The sequence below is a fragment of the Urocitellus parryii genome, unplaced genomic scaffold (assembly GCF_045843805.1).
Source record: "Urocitellus parryii isolate mUroPar1 unplaced genomic scaffold, mUroPar1.hap1 Scaffold_35, whole genome shotgun sequence".
Classification (NCBI taxonomy): domain Eukaryota; kingdom Metazoa; phylum Chordata; class Mammalia; order Rodentia; family Sciuridae; genus Urocitellus; species Urocitellus parryii.
In genome coordinates this window covers 393985-415947 of record NW_027553167.1, presented here as the reverse complement: position 1 = coordinate 415947, position 21963 = coordinate 393985, and the positions used below count along the sequence as shown (strand labels likewise).

General features: G+C 39.1%; 1 pseudogene; it reads right to left on the bottom strand.

Annotated features, from left to right (window-relative positions):
• Positions 1 to 14944: 14944 nt before the first annotated feature.
• LOC144251989 (DNA mismatch repair protein Msh3-like) overlaps positions 14945 to 21963 on the bottom strand; it is a 38293-nt pseudogene continuing 31274 nt past the window's right edge.

Sequence of the window (21963 nt, the reverse complement as noted above, 5' to 3'; positions counted from 1 at the left end):
ACTAGTCAGATAAAAAGTCCAATAGTTTTGGGCTCAAATTAATGAAATACCTCTGGCCTGGAGGCCAGCAGCTTAGTTATAGTCCTTGACAAGGGCCTTTTCGCAATCATGGAACAAAGCAGGTGGACCGGAATGCCCTGGCTCTGGAGACATCTTTCATTCAAGGTGGACATGCTTTGTACTTTCTAGCACTAAGACTCTGAATATGTCCATATCCCACTGGCCTGGCCGAGCCTGTTTTCACCAGGGCTCCAGATATCAGTTGGCACCTGGCTTTTGTTATACATAGTATGCCCTCTTCCAAGCTCTTTCACAGATACCCTTTGAAAACTAAGCATTTGAAAAGAAACACTCATTCCCCCAAATACTAATGTTTTTATGAGCCATTCTTTTGAAGCTGATGCATCTATAACTCTATAATGACTTCAGAATTAAAGTCCACTTCCAATTCCCTTGCTGGTGCTTGATCATGTGATGTTCCTCATTTTTAAAACATCTCTTGGAAAATTTTTAAACATGTAAAAATAGAGAGGCTAGTCCCCAGCCATTTTTTTCCATGACCCCTTCTCCCAACCTTTTATTTAATATTTGTTGCAGCATTTAAAAGCAAACATCGCACATCAAATCATTTCACTCATGAAGGCTTGTTTGTTTTGGATAACACCTTTATCACATCCAACAAATAAAAAAATAGCACCCATTATCACACCCAACAAAATTAACAAGAATTCTTGCTACCAATACCCAGTCTCAAGCTCAGTGCTCTTCAGCTATCTCTATGACGTCCTTCCCTGGAGAGTGCAACCAAGGGTCCAAACATGACTGCTGCATCAGTCAGCTTTCCTCCACTAGCACAAAGTGCCTGAGAAAAGGAAAGATATATTTGATGCACACTTTCAGAGGTCTCAGTTCTGAATGGCTGGTTCCAAAGTCAAAACATCAGGCAAACTTTTATAAAAACGTTATAACTGACATCATGCCAGAAGGACATGGCAGAGGAAAACTGCTCACCTTACAGCAGCAGAAAGGGAGAGAGGAAGGGAGAGAGAGAAAAGGGAGGGAGGGAAGGGCTGGGGACAAGATAAAGTCCCCAAAGCCCCCCCCATTACAACTCCTACAGTCTCTACAAACTCCAAGTAGTCCATTCAAATTATAAATCCACCAACAGATTAACCCACAGACGAGGTTAGAGGCCTCATGATCCAATCATTTCTTAAAAGCTCCACTTTCGAACATTGCTGAATTGGAGACCAAGCCTTTGATATATGAGCCTTTGGGGACATTCTAGATCCAAACCATAGCAACTACATATTATAATTTGTTGACAAGTCTCTCAGGTCTCTAGATTTGCAATAGATTCTTTCATGGTTTTTTTTCCCCACCCACTTTTGTTCATCCATTAAATTCTAAGTTGGACAAGCAAACATTACCAACAATAATACTTTTTCAGCCTTCACATGTTATAAGCAACCCTAACATTCACAGACCCTCAACCCCTTAGGCTGACTCTTGAGCTCCACCTTCAACAGGCAGTGCTACATGAAAACCAATATGCTAGGCCATCCCCCCACACTTTCTGCTCTCCAGAGAAGGAATTTAGATTGCTTCAGCAAGCCAATTCCCTAAAATTAAATCTTTTCAGTGCTGTGATGGCCCGAAGACTCTGAATGATTTAAAAAAACAAGGCACCCATTCATTATGTTCTCTTTTATGAATTAACCAAACTTAATCAAGAATCACACCTAGGGACCCATTATTGTTAACATAACAACACTAATTGAGCACCTAGATCATGCAGCACATTGAGTTATAAGAAAGGATGACCTACATCCCTGCGGGAAGGGACTTACAGCCTAAACCAAGAAGCATTGCATCATTTAAACAAAAGTGCCCAAGGGGGACAACAGACACTTATCCCCCAATCACTGGGTTAAGTCTTTATAGCGAGTTGTGTGGTATGTGCTGACATTTCCAGCTACTTGGAGGCTCAGGTAGGAGGATCACTATAGTTCATGAGTTCAAGATAAGCCTGGGCAACAGAAAAAGATCCTATTCCCCCCAAAAAAAAATTTAAAAAGAATATTTGTGAGACTGATCTGCACAATGGAATAAAAAGAACAAGAGTCAGACGGAACAGAATTTGATTGTTAGTTCTACCATTTACAAATTGTGGCATACTAGATAAGTTATTTAGTCTAATTCTCAGGGTTGTTTTTTTTTTTCATTTAAAATGCAGGTAATCCAAAATACCTCACATAGTAGCAGCTGAACAGAATACCCACTACTGAACAGAATACCCACTATGCCAGGCATTGGGTTACAATGTTTATGTGTACTATCTCATCTAATCCTCAAGCCAACACTAGGATACATCACCTATCATGCTATTTTCGAAAGAAATTAAAAAGGCCAGGTGCTGTGGCACATGCCTGTAATCCCAACGGCTTGGGAGGCTAAGGCATGATGACCACAAGCTCAAAGCCAGCTTCAGCAACTTAGTGAGGCCCTAAGCAACTCACGAGTCTATCTCAAAATAAAATATGAAAAAGAGCTGGGAATGTGGCTCAGTGGTTAAGCACCTCTGATTTCAATCCCTGATTCCTGGAGGAGGAGGAGGAGGAGGAGGAGGAGGAGGAGGAGGAGGAGGAGGAGGAGGAGAAATAAGCAGAATGGGCGAGTGATCCACCCAAGCCAACCCAGCTACAGGTTATGGAAAGCCACGAAAGGGTAGTAGGGCTTCAGAGTTCTTGGTGTCAATCCGTCTGATAATGCCACCCAAATACTCCAATCATCAAGTATAAGACACAAGGCAGCACAAATCGAGGGACTACACCACCAGTGAAATGCCGCATCATGTACAATCACAAGAATGGAATTCTAATTAGAAATAAGTTATATTCCAGTTATGTATAATGTCAAAATACACTCTACTGTCATGTATATCTAAAAGGAACAAATAAAAAAATTAAAAAGATCAAAAATACTAAACCAAAAATACAAATAAATGAAAATAAAAAATAAGTTGAGGGGTAGGGGAAGACCTCCTACTACTGGCTATTAGATTCACTATACTCCGAAGTCATAAGGCAGAGCACCTTGTAGCTCCCACCCTTACCCAAACAAGAAGCCGGAAGAGACTCCCAAAGTTGTCCTGCCTGAGGAGTGATTATGTTCAGAGCCATATGATGGTTTACTTCCTTACTGGGGCAAGTCTTCAGCCATCTGCTAAAGAGTATATGAGCCTTTTTTTACTACAAGTCTCAAACACCCAATACTTATATTCAAATAAGGCCAAAGAGAAATCATAATTTTCCCTTTGTACTCTTTTACTTCCCTTTTACACATATAAATACAAAAAAAAAAAGACTGAAGGAAACTAGCCACCAGCAAGAAAGTTCAACTCCCTGTGGCCACCACACCATGAGAAGGCCAACCAAGCCAAGCAGAAACATCACCTGGAGAACTCAGATCCTTGCAGGAGTACCACCCAGTCAAACCAGAAAATAAAAGAAATAATAAAATGCTGTGGGGTTAAGCTGCTGAGATTTGGGTTGGCTAGACAACTGAAACTGGTAGAAAAGTCTTTCCTGCTAGGCCAAACATCAAATCTATGAGTGAAAGGTACCTTGATGGCAACTCACCATCATGTACCAGGGAAATAATACATTCCTTTGACTTGAGGATGCCCACAGGTAAAACTACTCAGCTCTTAGAACCCAGGTTTAAACTGTACCTGGCTCAAGAAAGTTAAATATTAGTAATGCTCATATTAATAACCATAATGGCAGCCAATATTTACTGAGTGTTTACTACATACAGGCTTTATATTAAACCCTTTATACATTCAGTTCTCACAAGTCTTCTGAGGTGGGCTGCTATGATGCCCAATTTCAAATATGGTCACTAGTACTTGCTGTGATACACTAACTGGCCCAGGATCACACTGCTAGTAAATAGCGAGTAAGGTTTTCATTCTGGTCCATATAACCCCAGAGAGTGAGCTCCCTACTTACTTCTATCGCCCCTTCAAGTGTGCTGCTACTTCAATAAAGTTGCTCTCTTTTTTAAAATTTTTTAATATTTATTTTTTAGTTTCAGGTGGACACAGTATCTTTATCTTATTTTTATGTGGTGCTGAGGATGGAACCCAGTGCCTCTTGCATGCTAGGCAAGCGCTCTACCACTGAGCCACAACCCCAGCCCTAAAGTTGCCCTCTCTAAAGAGGGAAAGGGTTTAAGATTTAACACTGCCTGGTCTGTGGAAGCCTTTCAGTCAACACCAGCTCTTGGTAGGAAATCTGCAGATGGTAAGGGTAGAGGGGTAGTTTCCTCCCTGACCAGGACCCCAAAGGCCCAGATCACAGGGAGCTATTTTGGCGATTTACACGGGCCTTCCTCACCCCTGGCACTCCTGGTGTGGAGGCCACTTGTAGCATACCCATGTGGCCCGGCTTAGACCCGCGGAGCGGCAACTCTTTCTGGTCCGCCTGGGCCTTGCAGAACTGCAACCGGCGCGAACCAAGAGAACGGACAGAAAGTTAAGGCTTCACACACCACAACACCCCCCCCAGCAGCCTCAAAGTTCTCCAAAGAAAAGGAGAGTTCTTGGCAGGATGGGACAGTGGAGGGGCCCACCCAAGAAATGAGGGGGCCCGGGACTCCTAGGGCCGGGGGCGGGACACGGTGCTGGCACGCCCGGAGCGCGGGGAGGCGGGCGAGGCCGGGAGGGAGCCCTTCCTCCTGGCGGGCGGGCGCCACAGGTGGCCCGCGGAGGGCGAGGCGCGGCGGTACTCACCGGTGTCCAGTAGTCCTGCCAGCCCGCAGAGCGCGGGGCCCCGGGCGGGCTGGGACACACCCCCGGAGCTGGGCGGGGCGGTAGGGGCGGGGATCGCCGGCAGCCCGCGAACACCCGCTCGCTCGCCATCTTGAGCCGGTCGGGGGCGGGGCCACCGTCCCAGGCCCCGCCCCAGCCGCCCCGCCCTCGCGGCGAAGGTGGCTGCCGAGGTGGGCGGGGAGGTCAGGTGACCCAGCCGGCGTCCCAAGATGGCGGCGACGGTGGCGTCCTGGAGGCCATGGCGGCGTCCCTGCTGCTGAGGCGGCTTCGCGTGGCTGGCGGCAGGCGGGCCAGGCCAAGGGCCGGCTTACGAGCGGCCGCCGCCTCTGCGTGCCCCTCTGCAGGGGCCAGGCCGTGCGCCGGCAGCGCCGGGAGAGGTTCGTGCTGGGCCGGGCCTCTCCCTCAACTTAGGGCGGCGGCAGGCCCTAATCCTTAAGCTTTTTATTTCTTATTTTATTAGATCCTGTAGGATCTCCACAACAACACTGAAAAGAAATGATGGTAATGGGTCTTCTGATCTTGGTGTAATGTTATTGGGACATTTCGTTGTACCAGTAACTATTTTCGATGCAGGTTTTTTTATACATAGCCATATTACATTATTCAAACATCTTCCTTTTCATTGTTTCTGGGATTTTTTTTTAACTCAGTATTGAATTTATCAGAACTTTTTCTGTATGTATTGTACTAATTACATAATGTCTTTTATGCAGATAATGTTAATTTTGCTGTCATTTTCATGGATTTAGCCCACTTAGGTTGTGACATTATTTTTATACATCACTACCTATAATTGACTATTGTGTTTTAGGATTTTTTAGTTTTATACATGAGAATATTATGTAACACCCTTTTCTGAATACACATTTTAGATTTGTATCAAGATTGTGATTATCTTATACAACTGGAAAAGTCTATGGAAGACTGTAAAATTGCTCTTTTCTTAAATTGTGAAATTCATCAGTGTTGCCATCTGGGCTTAAACCCTCCTTGTATGATAGAGTTTAATTAAGAAATCAGTTTCTTTCATTCTCAGGTCATTTATTTCTGCTTGCATTGGTTTTGATAAATTGGGATTTGTTTAAGAATTTTGACTTTCATGGACTTTTTCCAATTTATTTGTGTAACAATGTTAAGATTGTATGTCGATAACCCTTTTCATTTCGATATTATCTATTCTGTATTTTATTAATTTCTGCTGCTAACTTTATGATCTCCATCCTGTTCAGTTGCATTACTCCTTTTCTAACTACTTGAAGTAGGTAGCCAGCACTCAATTTTAGTCTCTTTTTCAGTTATATTCCTTATATTTTAAAACGTTAACCATGGCTTTTGCTAGATCCAGCAAATTTTCATACATCATCATATCATAATCCCTTTGTTCAGGTAATTTTCCAGTTTACATCACAATTTCATCTTCGCCCCAGTGTCATCTGTATGTCTTTCTCAGGGCACACCTAGGCATAATCCCAGTTAGTTTTGTTAATGATTGCTAGCACCATGGTTTGAGGTGAGAGGACACATTTTATGTAATTTAAATCCTTTAAAATATGATGCAGCTTGCTATATAGCCCAACAACGGTCAGTTTTGATAAATGTTCCCTATTTACTTGACTGGATTATGTACTCTTCAGCTGCTAGGTGCTGTGTTCTATGAGTGGAATTAAGATTAGTAATCAGGTTTATTTTATGTTAACCTTGCTGGTTTTTTGAGACCTGATTCTGTCAGTTACTAAGAGAAATGGGTTAAAATCTGCCGCCACGGTTGTGAATTTGTCAATTTTTCTCCTTTATTCTGTCAGTTTTGCTTTATCTATTTTGTAGCTACATTATGTACCTATGGATTTAGAATTTTATGTCCCACTGATAAAGCAAACCTGATAAAATTTTGAAATGTACTCCTTTATCTCCAGGAAAACATTTTGCTTTGAAATCTAAATTATTATTTCTTTGGTTGGTATTTGCATGGTGCATCTTTTCCCCATCCTTTTTGTGTTTAGCCTTTCTGCATCTTTATATTTAAGGTGGCTCACTTCTAAAATCAGTATGATTTGACTTTCATAAAGTATACTCCACGTAACCACCATCCTAGTCAAAATGCAGAAATACCAGTAACCTCAGAAAGTCCCTTCTGTGGGTCCCATTTTCCATAAGCATCCATTGTGATTTCAGTCATAATTTACCTATTCTTGAGTTTCACATAAGCAAAATAATGCAGAATATAGTATGGTTGATTATTCCACATGAAATATTGTTTTGCAAATGTCTCATAGTCTGTTTTTTTTTTTTTAATTGGGAAATTATATTCTCTTATATGAGTAGACCCTAAGTTACTTTTCCCTTTCCTGATTGTGAACTAATGTAAGTCGTTTCCAGTTTTTTTGTTTTTTGTTTTTTTTTTGGAAGGTGAGGGGTACCAGGGATTGAACTCGAGGGTACTCGACCACTGAGCCACATCCTCAGCCCTATTTAGAGACAGGGTCTCACTGAGTTGCTTAGTGCCTCACTTTTACTGAGGCTGGCTTTGAACTTGTGATCCAGCCTCCCGAGCCACTGGAATTACAGGCGTGCACCACCAAAGCCCAGCTTGTTTCCAATTTTTAACTATTATGAATCTGGATGCTATGAACATTCTTTTACAGATTGGGTTTTTGTTTTGTTTTGCTTTGTGTTGTTTTTTGTACCAGGGTTTGAACCCAGGAGCACTTAGTCACATTCCCAGTCCTTTTTATGTACTTATTTTTATTCTAAGACAACATCTTGTTAAGTTATTTAGGGCCTCACCAAGTTCCCTGAGGCTGGCTTTGAACTTTCAATCCTCCTACCTCAGCTTTCCAAGCCACTAAGACTACAGGAGTACACCACTAAACCTGGTTCTTCTAAAATTATTTTTATATACATAGGTTCTCACTTCCTTTGGGTAAGTAGTAGAAGAATTTCCAGTTCTTAGAGTATATGCATAGATAATGTTCTAAGAAGTTGCTAAATGGCTATCAAAGGTGGTTTTATCACTATACCATATGTTTTAGTCAGCTTTTTTGTTGCTGTGACCAAATGACCTGACAAGAATAATTTTAGGAGGAGGAAAAGTTTATTTCGGTGCTCAGGGTTTCAGAGGTCTCAGTCCATAAGTGGTCAACTCTGTAGTTTTGGGCTGAAGGTGAGGCAGAACATCACAGAGAGAGTGTGGTGAAGAAAAGAGGCTTAAGATGTGGCACTAGGATACAGAGAGAGCCTCCACTGGCCAAAGACAAAATATGTACCCCAAAGGCATACCCCCAGGGACCCACCTCCTCTACCTGCCTTCATTTACTACTCAGTTTATCCCTATCAGGATTAATTCATTGATTGGGGTAAGGTTCTCATAACTCGGTGGTTCACCTCTAAACCTTCTTACATTGTCTCACACACAAGCTTTTGAGGGACACCTCATAACTAACCACAACACCCTGTCTCCAGCGCAGAGCTTTTGTGTGCTCTAGTCCTCATCAGTATTTGATACCATCTTTTTAACTTCAGTCCTCCTAGTGGGTATAGAATGGTATCTCATTGTGTTTAATTTGCATTTCCCAAGTGACTAATAATGTTTAAGCATCTTTGCAAATGCTAATTTGTCACTTATATTCTTATGAAGTTGCTTGTTCAAGTCTTTTACCTATTTTTAAAATTATTTTTGTCTTATTTCTTACTAATTTATAGAAATTCCTTATATGTTCAGATAATTTTTTTCATGAGATATATTCATTGTGAATATTTTCTCCCATTCTATAGCTTGCCTTTTCATTTTCTTGATAATATTTCTAATAGTGTAGTTTTAAAGTTAATGGAGTCCAAGTCATCAGTTTTGTCTTTGGTTCCCAACTTTTTTATTCCCCGTTAATTATCTACCTGCCTTAAGTTCTCAAAGATATTTTTCTTCTATAGTCTTCCTGTTTTTAATTTTGTATTTAGTTCTTCGATTCATCTCTGATTGATTTTTATTCACTGTGAAAAGTTCATTGTTCTCCCATGCGCTTGTTCAGTTGTCCTAGGCTCACCTGCTGAAAGACATTCCTCTCACCGAACAGCTTTTGAGTCAAAAATTATATGAAAGCTTTTGATCTTTGAGCATGGTATCTCATGCTCCGTTTACTTAGGTCTTCTTTACTTTCTCTCTGCACTTTCTTGGGGTTTTTAGTGAAAGTGTAAAAGTATTTTTGTTCAATTTTTCCTCAGGTATTCAGTTTTTTAATTTGCAAATGGCATTGTATTTTTTTCATTTTCGTTTATAATTGCTTGTTGCTTACATGTAAAATGCCATTTTTTTGGTCATTGTTATAGACTTGGGATACTTTTTAATGTTTAATTCACTTTTTAGTACTAGTAGCTATCTTGTATTATACATGATTCCTCAGGAGTCTTTACATACGCAATTATGCTTTCTAAAAATATAGTTTTACTTTTTCCATTTCCTTGTAGTCTTTGTTTTATTTGGGGGGTCTTTTTTGTTTGTTTCTCTTTCAATTTTTTTTTTGTTTTTGTTGTGTTTTTCTTTTCTTTCTTTCTTCCACCCCTATCCCATGCCTTATAGCACTGGCTAAACTTCTAGTGTCTATTGAAAAAGAAGAAAAATCTTTGAATTTTCTCATCCCTCTGGGAAAAACATTCAATATTATACCATTGAATATTTTCAGTAGTATATAGTGCAGTGTTTATTGTAGGTTGTCCATTATTACATTCAAGAAGATTCTGTTTCTGGTTTCCTGGAAGTTTTATTAAGAATTTATTAAGAATTCTGTCTTAATACTTCTTTGCATCTGTTTTAGATGCTAATATTTTTCTGCTTCATTCTGTTAGTGCAGTGGATTACTCTATTGTATATTTTGGTAACAAATTACCCCAATACTTAGCAGCTTAAAAGAGCAATCATTTGTTATCTCAAGTTCTTTGTGGATCAGGAATTCAAGGGGCCTGGCTGATGTGACTCTGGTTCAGAGTCTGTCATGGTGCTGTGATCCACATGTCATCCAGAGCTCCAGTTACCTGAAGGGTTGGCTAGAGCTAACATATCAGCTGACTCGTAGGTCTGTTTACTGGAGGCCTTGTTCCTCAGTTCCTCAGTCTTCCACCTTGTGAGCTTCTCCCTATGCTGCCTGTGTGCGCCCACAGCAGACATCTACTTCTCCAGAGCATGTGATAGGGAGAAAGCAAGGGGGATGTGCTGGGACTTTATGGACCTGCCCTCCACTCACCTGCCCATGGCTAAACCCATTCCAGACTCTGGGACAAGGAATAAGCTTTCCCTTGAAGGAAAAACCCTTCCCCCCTTGCACACACATACATACACACAGGAGCATAATGTAGAATCAACATAAATTTAATTTCTAAAGTTTAAATTACCTCTATCTAATACATCAGACAAACAAATGGGAAAACATTTGATGAAACAACTCATGATCTTCCAAAGTTTCAAGGTCTAAAAAGTCAAGGACAGGCCTTCTTTTCTTCCTTCTTTTCCAAGGCCTCCTTTAAAAAATAAATAAATAAGTAAATAAATAAAGCTGATCCAGATTGGAGAGGCTGAACAGTCATAACACCTAAATGCAACGTGTGGTTTTGGACTGTATGTTTTGCTAGAAGAATGTATTAGGACACTTGGCAAAACTCAAATGGATTTTGAGGAATAGAAGGTATCTCCACATCTGTTAATGTCACAATTTGGATTCTGCTTATATCGGAAAAACAATCTTGCATGTAGAAAATGTTCACTGACATTCAAAGGTAATAGGCAGTTTGCTATCAAAATGGTTCATAAGTAAATCCTGTACTTAAAACATTTCTCAACTAGCTGAGGAAAAACAACTCAAATTTGTACTTTGAAACTTCTATAAATTGGAGATTGTTTCAGATTTTAAAAAATTGTTTATTTCACTGTAAAATATTCTTTCCCAACCCACCCCTAGTGTCATTGAAAGAACTAGTTGTTTGATGTGAAAAATTATAATGTTGTGTTCTTGATCCCATCTTCAGGGGCACAGGGTTCTACCAACCCAGACTTTTTGTTTTATTCTGCCTGAATGGGTGTTCCTGACTATTGTCATTCTTTGATACCCCAAAGTGTCACAGTGACACTGTGACACTGCCTACCCCCCACCATGAATGACAACCTGTTTAGCCTACCTAATAGCAACTTTGAAGTAAATAATTATTAGGAGCAAGAAGGAAAAAGGAAGAATAAAAAATAACTATTTTACACACTTATTACCATTTCCGTTGCTCTTCCTTCCTTCCTATAAAATTGAGCTTTTGTCCCATGTCATTTACCTTTAGCTGAAAGAACTTTTAGCATTTCATATATTTAGGATTATTGGTGGCAGATTTCCATAGAATTTGTTTTTCTGATGGGTCTGCCTCACATTCTCACCGCCTAGGACACATTCCTTATTTTACTTACATTTTAAGACTAACTTTAATGTCAAAATTGCATATTCTTATATTTCCTTTTTGTTGACTTCATTTAAATGCATGATTTATTAAACAAAACTGTAAAATACTTACCATCTGTTACGTGTAACATAGAGAAGCAGCTTTTAACAGAAATTCATCAGCCCTTCCCAATATTTTATTATAAATGAGTATCAAAACAATGCTGAATGTTTTTGTTACTACTAGTGGTAAGCATCCTGCTTTCAAAATTCATACTGTGTATGGCAATATCCATTGCACCTGCTGCTTTAGACCATTCTAACCACAGCTCTTTCACTAAACAAGATGCATAAAACATGTTATCTATATTTTTCTTTCTTGAGATTTTTGTACTTCTCCAAAACACATATTTCTACTGCCAGCTTTCATCTTGTAAACCTGAATTCTATTTTAGGTACTCCAGGTTTATTTAAATAACAGTGCCTGAACAAGCGAAAGAAAAATTGTACTGCATAAGAATATGCAGTATACTTATAAATTTCCTAGTCATGTTTACCAGCTGCATATCTTTTACTTAATGTGCTGTTGTTTTGCATTGTGATATTTAATCAAGACATTAATCCAAGCAGAAGATTGTTGATTTAAGACAAATTTGAGACCCACTAAAATTGTTGGATGTTTGTTGTTCTGGTGGCTGTAAAGCTTCATCTTTTCTTTGAATATCTTGAAGTACAACTTTACTGCCATTTTACTAACTCTGGGGTACTCCGTGCACCCACTGTCCCACTGGAATTATTAAGTGGTTTATTAATCCAAATTACAGCTCTGAGGAAGGAGCCTCTGAGTGCTCATTATTCACATCCTGCTTTAACAGCTTATACCTTTTGTCTTCATAGTTTGTTCTTGGTGTCCCAGTCATCACGCCTGTCCACCTTTTAGGTGTTTCATGCTCATCCTCTTCTAACTAGCCCTCAAATTGCTATCTTTTTTTTGTCCTTCAATTTCTTCCAACATGTAAAAATTATAAAGGACTTAAACTCCTGTGGAGACCTCCATCTTCGCTGTTGAAAGACAGCTTGCTAAATATAGATTTCTGGATTTTTTTTTCTCTTTCAGCACTTTAAATGTTATTTTATTCTACCATGGCCTCTATTGTTTCTCTGAATGGCCTGTCATCCCTAATACTTCTGGTATATGTAATGTGTCCTTTTTTCCTCTGGCTGCTTTGAAAGTCTGCTCTTTATCTGCAATTTACCATAATATGCTAAGTGTGTAATATACCCTGGGTTAACTGAATTGCTTGGTCTGAAATTTGATTTTCACAATATTTGGGACATCTGCAGTTAGTATTTCTCTAAATATTTTTTTCCACTGCATTATCTTGCTCCACTTATGGGAACTAATCATATATATGTTAAACTGCTAGATGAGATGCTCAGGTTCTGGATTTCCCACCTCCATATTTTTTCTCTCTATAGAAATCATAATTTCTATTGATTTGTCTTTAAGTTCAGTTGATCCTTTCTTCACCTGTCTCCAGTATTCTGTTCAGTTTATCCAGTGGGAGTTTTTGTTTGTTTGGGGTTTTGTTTTCCTGTATTTGTTTTTTGTGGGCTTTTTCCCCCTAGATTTTTTTCCCTGAATTCTAAATTTTTATGTTTCCTATGTTTAGATTTCTTATTTACTCATTAAATGTGACTCCTATTTTAGGTCCTGGTTTTTAACTTCCGTATCTCACTAATTCCAACATATGGATCATCTCAGGTTCTACTACTATCTACTGTTTTTCTCTTAACCTTGGGTCACATTTTCTTTCCACATATGTTTGTTTGTTTGATTTTTTGTTTTTAATTGTATACTGAATACTGCAGGAAATATGAGATTTTAGGTACTCTTCTGCTGAAGAGTGCTATTTTGTTTTAGCCAAAAGTTAAACTGTGAGCTAATTGTCTTGAACTTGTGGAAGTGTGATTGTACACTTTGCTAAGATGGTTGTGTTGGAGTGTTGCCTTTCCCTGTATGGTAAATCCTTCTTCCTGAGTCATCATCTTTACTTCTAAGGTGTGGCATATCTGGGTTTTAATGATGTTGAGTGAGCCTCTTCAACTTGGCAAAATTCAGACTCCCAACCCTTCTTCCCTGCTGTTGGCAGCAGCCAAAAATCTCTGCTCAGCATTTTTCCAGCCTTCCAGCTGTTTCTGTATCCTGGATTCCTTGTAGTCTCCTAGTTGTATGTAATTTGAGAACCAGCTGTGGATTTGGGAAGGTTTGTGAATGGCTTTGCATCTCTGTAGCTCCTTCCTTCCAAAGTAGCCTTCTCAGTTTCCAACCACTGGGAGTTCTGAACCCCGTTTTCCAGCACCTCTAGTCATTGCTGGTGATTTGTCTTCTCCAGGATTTTTAAATCTTCCTTTCTCACTACATTTTGGCTACATGGACCTTCTTTCCAAACACCTGATACTCTCTCTCTCAACTTGACTTATGATTTTACTTTTTTCTCTTTTGAAATGTTTTCTTCCTTCCAAATATTTACATGTTTGGATTTTCTTACCTTTTAGTGTTCATCCAAGAGATTTTTCCCACCATTCTTTCTCAGATTGCTACTCATTCACAGTCACCACACAGTGTTTTGTTATCTTCATAGTAAATGTTATGGTCTATAATCATTTATCTATTATACTTATTGTTCTATCCCCACCACCCTATTATAAGTTCTATGAGAAGAGGAACCTTATCTGAAATGATCACAGCTATATCCACAGCCCAAAATAGTTGCTCAATTTCAAAACAATGTTCTGTAAGATTTTTGTAATGATATCTGTTATTTTCTCTGCAAGCATCTGACATTATCTTGATAATATTTTTTAATCGTTACCTGGGACATGCCTCTGAGTCCTTTCTGCCTCTCAGGGTCTTCCTCCTGGTTCTCAGCCTCAGTGTGCACCCCTAAGATGTTGAAGCAGTAATCATTTCTTGCAGAGCTGTGAGCTTTCCTAGGGGACTTAATGTCCTCCCACAGATCTGAGGGTCATCTTTCTCCAAGTGACTCCAAGTGACTGTTGTTTCAACTCAGTCATCCCTGTGACTCTTCCTAGTTGCTACTAATTTCACTTCCTTAAAGCCTTGGCCCTGCCTTCTCAATAAAGGAAAGCATCCTTTAGTGTAGGTATAGTCACTATGAAGGACAATGGGTAAAACCCTTCAAAATATAATAATAGTCATAATAATGACCTTATTATATTCTTTAAATATAATAACAGTCCTTGCCAGACATGGTACGCACTCTTGATCCCAATGGCTCAGGAGGCTGAGGCAGAAGGATTGTGAGTTCAAAGCCAGCCTCAGCAACTTAACCAGGACCTAAGCAACTCATCAAGACCCTGTCTCTAAATAAAACATGAAAAAGGACTGGAGATGTCATTCAGTGGTTAGGCACCCCTGGGTTCAATCCCCAATCCCCCCCCCAAAAAAAAAAAAACAGTCCTTGAAGTAACTTCACATCCTCCTCAATTCACCCATATCACAGAGACTGGCACAAATCCATATAACCAAAACAGGCAAGATTTTTTTTTTAAGGCCCATTACCCAAATATACAAACAACCTAAATGAACTAGATTTTACAAAGTAACAGCCATTCAGAAGAATTTCATGGTTTCTCTCAGCCTCTACTGACACAAGAAAGAATCCTCCCTGGATGGGAACAATCAGGCTGTGCCTTCAGAGGCAGGTAATTCTCCAAACAACCTCTCCACAGGGCTCCCTGCCTCTCCTGACCATGGGGCCACCACAGCCCAGCCCCAGGAAGACAGGGGTAAAACCAGAGAGCCAAGATCCCTCAGCTCCTTGGCAAGGTTCTCATTCTTTCTACTGCTGCATCCATCTGCTGTCAAGCTCATCTGGTAACATGTCCAGAGTCAAGTCAGTAGAAAGTATCCAAATGGAAACACAAAGAGAAGAAAAAGATTTAAAATATAAAATAAAATCCCAAGAGCCTTGTATGTTGTCAAGCTCACATATACACACCAGGTTTCTAGAAGGAGAAAGGGAGTAGAAAAAACAAATCAAAAGGTAAAGTGACCATGTACAAATCCAAGAATATCTGCAACCCCTAATCAGGATAAATACACAACAAACCACAGCGTCAGTATATTACAGTCCAACTACTGGGAACTAAAAATAAATAGCAGATCTTAAAAACAATCAAAAGAGGTGTGAAAAGCAGGTGATCTACAGAACAGTGATGAGAATCATCACTGACTTTTCAGCCAAAAAAGTGGAGGCCAGGGATAGTTACATGGCATCTTTAGCATAGTATTTAAAACAAAAAACAAAAAAAAAGCTGCTAACCAAAAATTCTCTATCCAGTAAAAATTTCCTTCAAAAATGAAGATATTCTCAGAAAGACAAAAGCTGAGAATTTGTCTATAATAGACCTGTATCCAATACTAAAAAGAAATTCTTAAAAAAAATTATTGGCTTGTAAAGCAAAGTAACAATTGTATTGTTGTATTTGTTACATGTGAAAAAGTTAAATGTAAAGCAACAAGAGCACAGTGGGTGGGAAGGGAATACATGGAATTAGACTGTCAGTTTCTTAGGTTTTTCATGAAATAGTATATTATTTGGAAGTAGACTGAAATTTAAAATCGCATATTATAATCTCCAGAGAAACCATTGAAAAAATAAACACAAAGAAATATAGCTAAAAATTCAATACAAAAAAAAGTAATTTATTCAAAAGATTGAACATGGGGCCCCATGCATTTAAGAGGAGCAGAACAACAGATGGGAAACTTAAAACCCACCACAGGGCCAGGCACGTGGGGCGTGGTGGTGTAGCCCTTGCCTAGCACACACGGGGCCCCATGTTCAATTCCCAGCACCATGAGAAAAGACGGAAGGACTGCCATATAAATAATTGCATCTACTGTCCTCTAATTTCTAGTGCTTATATTTTTTATAGATTCCATGGTTTGCTCAGGGGTCAAGAATTAACTGGAAATGGGCAAGAGGGAACTTCCAGGGGTTATAGAAATGTTTTGGGTCATAATAACATGAGGATCTGAAATCTCAACTCATTGGCCCAAAAATCTATCTACACTCTGCATTTACGGTACAAATAAGGACCCATGATGGTGTTCATTAGCTTCCCATCACTTTAACAAAATACCCAGAAATACTTAGAAAAGGATTCTTTGGGCTCACAGTCTTGGAGATTCCCATCCATGATAAACGGGCTCTGTTGCGTCAGGCCTGTGGCAAAGTAGCACATCATGGGGGGAGTGAGTGGTGGAGCAAATCACTCACTTCATGGTTGGTAAGCTAAAAGGGAGGGAAAGGGTCCCACAGTCCCCTCTGAATGCATCCCCATTAACCCTACCTTTGGGCTTCACATCCTGAAAGTCCACAGCACCTCCCAGTAGTACCACTCTGGGGGCCCAACCTTTAACACATGGTCTTTGGGGGACAGTTGTGAAGTGTTTTGTTGAGAGAACTGAGGTAATTACAGAGAGGTTAATTGGCTTGACTGGTAGTATACAGCTGGTAGTGAAACTAATAAGCTGGGTTTTCTGGCTCTGTGTTCTTAGCCAGTGTGTTATTATCTCATACTGTTTGGCCCAGTAATTCCACTTCCAGGACTGTACTGATAAGCACCTGTACATTCCAAACATGGGGTAAAAATTGTACAAGGTTAATACTTGCAGTATCGCTGATCAGTAGGGATCTGATGATATAAATTATATTAATTATTATTATTAATTATTAGCTACAGAGTCTTGCTGAGTTTCTTAGGGCCTTGCTAAATTGCTGAGTCTGACTTTGAACTCAAGATCCTTCTGCCTCACATTCCAGAGTTCCTGGGATTACAAGCATTTTTGAATGATAAAAATACAATCTGAATCCAGGTCTTCACCAAAACTAAAAACCAGACAAACAAACCCCATGTACTTTCCAGTCTATCACAGTATGGTCTGAAGAGATCATTACTGTGTCTTTAAATTTTAATGCCCTGAAAAAATATTTTTGCTTTAAGATGAAATGAACAGGGGTGGGGTTGTTGCTCAGCAGCAGAGAGCTCGACTCACATGCAAAAGACCCTGGGTTCATCCTCAGCACCACATAAAAATAAATAAGTGGAATAAATGTGTTGTGTCCAACTACAACTAAAATAAATATTTTTAAAAAGATGAAATGAACAATGCCCTCAGGGCCGCACCCCAGGACCTTTGCTTGCTAAGCAAGTGCTCTGCCACTGAGTTACATTCCAGCTCGATGTCTGCCTTTTCCACTCTTTTTTTTTAATATTTTTTTTAGTTGTAGATGGACACAATACCTTTATTTTATTTGTTTATTGTATGTGGTGCCAGGAATCAAACCTGGTGCCTCACACATTCTAGGCAAATGCTCTACCACTGAGCTACAGCCCCGGTCCTGCCTTTTCCACTCTTACTCTCATGCTTCTACAATACAGTTTCTTAGAAACCTCATGATGTGCAGTGACTTTACCACTGTGAGGGTTACAGACTGTATGAAGTTGATATGAGAATCCAGCTGTCTTTTATTAAGGCAGATATTACACAATTTGTGAAGACATAAATTAATATTATTCTTTTTATTTTTTTTTCTTTTGCTTTGGAAAGTTAGTCATCACCCACAAAAAATGTTTCTATGTTGCTAGATGTGGTGGTGCATGCCTATGATCCCAGCAACCTGGAAGGCAGGGGCAGAAGGATCACAAGTCTGTTATGAGATAATCCATCCCCTTATTAAATTATTTCATGTCACATATTATAAGTGCATATCTTAAAAGATGATAAATGATCAAGAAATGAAAAACATATGGGTAAAATAAAAAATATCTATAGCCAAATCTGGAGGCAGGCAGTTTATTATGGTGATATTTCCCTTGTCATTCACATTAAACACTCATATTGCTTTATTTTAAATTTCTTTTTTAGTTGTAGTTGGACACAATATCTTTATTTTATTTATTTTTATGTGGTGCTGGGGATCGAACCCAGGGCCTCACATGTGCTAGGCGAGTGCTCTACCACTGAGCCACAACCCCAGCCCAGTTTAAGAATTCTTTGGGCTTGATGGTGCATGCCTGTAATCCCAGTGACTTGAGAGGCTAATGCAAGAGGATGGAAAATTTGAGGCCAGTATTAGCAACTTAATGAGACCTGTCTCAAAAAATAAAAAGGGCTGGATATAGTTCATTGGTAAAGTGAACCTGAGTTCAATCTTGTACAAAAGAAAAAAGAAACAAAACTTCTTTCCTTACCAGATAAAATTTAAGTTCAAAAAACATTTGTGTGGGGCTGTGGCTCAGTGGTAGTGTGCTCACTTAGCATGCATGAGGCACTGGGTTCAATCCTCAGCACCACATAAAAATAAAGAAAATAAAGTCCATGAACAACTAAAAAAAAATATTTAAAAACAAATAAAAACAAAAACAACAAAAAACATTTGTGTTTTTGATTCCAGGCACTGGGCCAGACATTATGACTACAAAGATAAATAAGATCCCACTTTAGAAATATTAAAAATAATAAAAAGCATGGAAAATTAGTTTCTTTTTGAAAACCAAGGAGTTTTAATGAATCCTAATACTTAATATGTGAGACAAGGCCATACAAATATCATCAATATGCAGGAGGTACATAGATCTGACTGGCAGAAAAACCTAATTGGGAGTTAAAAGAAAATCACTGAAAATCAAATATTTGATGGGAAATTACACTATAAAAATAAGTGTGACATAGGCCAGATGCAGTGGCACATGCTTGTAATCCCAGGAACTCTGGAATGTGAGGCAGAAGGATCTTGAGTTCAAAGTCAGACTCAGCAATTTAGCAAGGCCCTAAGAAACTCAGCAAGACCCTGTAGCTAATAAAATAAATCACTGAATTTCTTAGAGCCTTCATTTTGCTGAGGCTGGCTTTGAACTCTAGATCCTCCTATCTCAGTCTCCTGAGCCACTGGGATTACAGGTGTGTGCCACTGTGTCTTGCTAGGCCTAAATATCTTAATGTCTCTTTCAAATAATTTTCATTGTGACTTTTAAAAGATAATAAAAAATGAAGTAAGCCTTCTCCCAAATTGTGACCAGACATTCTGTATTAAAAAGTGTATATGTATAGGGCTGGGGATATAGCTTAGTTGGTAGAGTGCTTGCCTTGCATGTATAAGACCCTGGGTTCAATCCCCAGCAACCCCCGTCCGAACACACACACAAGTATAAAACAGGGCTGGGGTTGTGGCTCAGCAATAGAAAGCTTGCCTCACACATGTGAGGCAGTGAGTTCGCTCCTCAGCACCACATAAAAAAAATAACCAGCAAACAGTATTCTCTACATAATTATCTTTATCAAACCAAAATAGATCTCTGTTTAACTACCTCCCCAGGAAGGCTTTTATTTCTACTCACTTCCATCCACCTCTCTTTACTAAATTATTTTGCATATAATTTAGTACTTATTTTAATTCTACAACAAAGACCAACTTGCATGTTTATTTTAAAATGTGAAGTTTTATTTATTTAGGCAGTGCTGGAGATTGAACTCAGGGTCTTATGCATATTTGGCAAGCACTGAGTCATACTCCCAAACCAAAAATGTAAACATTTTTACCATGATCAATGAACATGTTTGAATCTTACCTGAATCCTGAGTACTCCAACCACCTGGGCTGTAGGTAGTGTAATAGAGAACTTCCACTCTGATCTCCAACGACCATTCCTATTAAAACATACACATACAGTGCTGCAGAATTAGCAGTAGGCACAAGAAAGAGGTGATTTACCACTGAGGCCAAAAAGTTGAAAAAATTTTTTGAGGGGTTGGGGAGGAGGGGACCAGTCATTCCCAATTTGATAAACCCAAGGCATACTCAAACCTAAGTCTGGAACCAAGTGGCCTCACCATAAACGTTTTCTAAATTATCTGGATTTCCACTTTTCCTTAGTTTGCTTTGAAGTGAACCATGCCCATTCTGTTCATGGTATGTTCTGAAAATGGACAGGATGCTGAGTTACATAATCAACTTAAATATTACTAACCCTTACCCAAGTGAAACTCAATAATTTCAACTGGGCACTTTATATTAATCATTTGTTCTCACTCAATATAAAAGTAGTTTTTAAAAAGATATGGCTATAGAATCTTAGAATTGGAGCTAGGTATGGTGACACATTCTTGTAATCTCAGTGACTCACAAGACTAAGACAGAAGGACTGCAAGTTCAAGACCAGCCTCAGCATCTTTGTGAGACCCTGTCTCAAAAAAAAAAAAAAATAACAAGAACTAGGGATGTAGCTCAGTGGTAAAGCACCCCTCAGTTCAATCTCACATATTGGAGAGAAAACAAAACAAAATAAAACAAAAAAAACCCCAAACCAAATTAGAATTGGAAGGAATCTAAATAATGTCTAAATTCATAGATGGAGAGCTAAAATCTTGTAAGTAAAAAAATTACCTTGCTGAGGCAGGAGGATTAGAAGTTCAAGGCTAGCCTCAGGAATTTAGCAAGACCCTCAGCAACCTAGTGAAATCCTGTCTTGAAAATAAAAAGGACTAGGATGTATGTAAATTAATAAATGTTGGGAGCAGCGAATGAATTATATAATCCTTGAGCTGTCCCTCCTGAGAATTCTCTGCGCAAAGGCCTAGATTTGAAACTGCCCAGCTGCTGTGGTGATGCCCTGTTCAAAGGGAAATTCCATGCTAGCCAGGGACTTATCAGTTCTTAACCTTGGGTTCTAATGACAGCTGTCCACAGGTGGAGAATTATGGGCACAAGCTGATAGTTCTAAATGAGCTGTTTATAACCTCCACTTTGGTTCTGTTTATCTTTAAGAAACTTTCTTACAACTAATCCTTTTGAGGTTAAAACCTATATAATAAACATGGTGAACTGGCTCTGGGTTGTTCATCCCTCATCAGGGGATGGAGAACCATGGCGCCCCAGCTTTTTCTCTATTTGTCTTGTCTCCATCTCCTTATCACCTGGTCTGGTATCTGAATTAACCGCTGTGCAGTTTGCAGCAAAAAAAAATTCTCAAAATGGATAAAAATTGCTGATTTCTCTACAAAATAATTAGATGCAAACAAAAGAGAATATCTATTTCTTACCAAAAGTTTTTAGGCTGAAACTGGTGGCTTTCAATTCATGCCATGATAGTCTTTTGTGCATCTATAGTTTTAGAATAAACCTATTGGGGAAAAAAATCAAACTAGAAAAACATAATTAATCTAAATGCCAGACAATGCACATACGCAGTGTGTTAAATCCTTGAGACAGAATAAGCAAAACATAGCACTCACAACCAGATCCTGTTAAATTATATATAAATTATATATATATATATATTTTTTTTTCAGTTGTAGTGGACACAATACCCATATTTTATTTTTTAATGTGGTGCTGAAGATCGAACCCAGTGCCCTGCACATGCTAGGCAAGCACTCTACCTCTGAGCCACAACCCCAGCCCTAGATTCTGTTAAATTCTAACAGAGACAGAGGTACAATGAATAGAGGAAAATATTGCTCCGGGATTAGAGTTTAATGGAGGTGCCTTTAAGCTGAGCTTTACAAAGCAGATAAGATTCTGATAAGCAGAGACTGAGAATAAAGACCAGTAAACAGTTCAGGCATGAAATCAAGGATTTGTTAAGTGAATGTCAATTAGGTCATCAGGTTAGAGGGTATGTGTAAAGTAG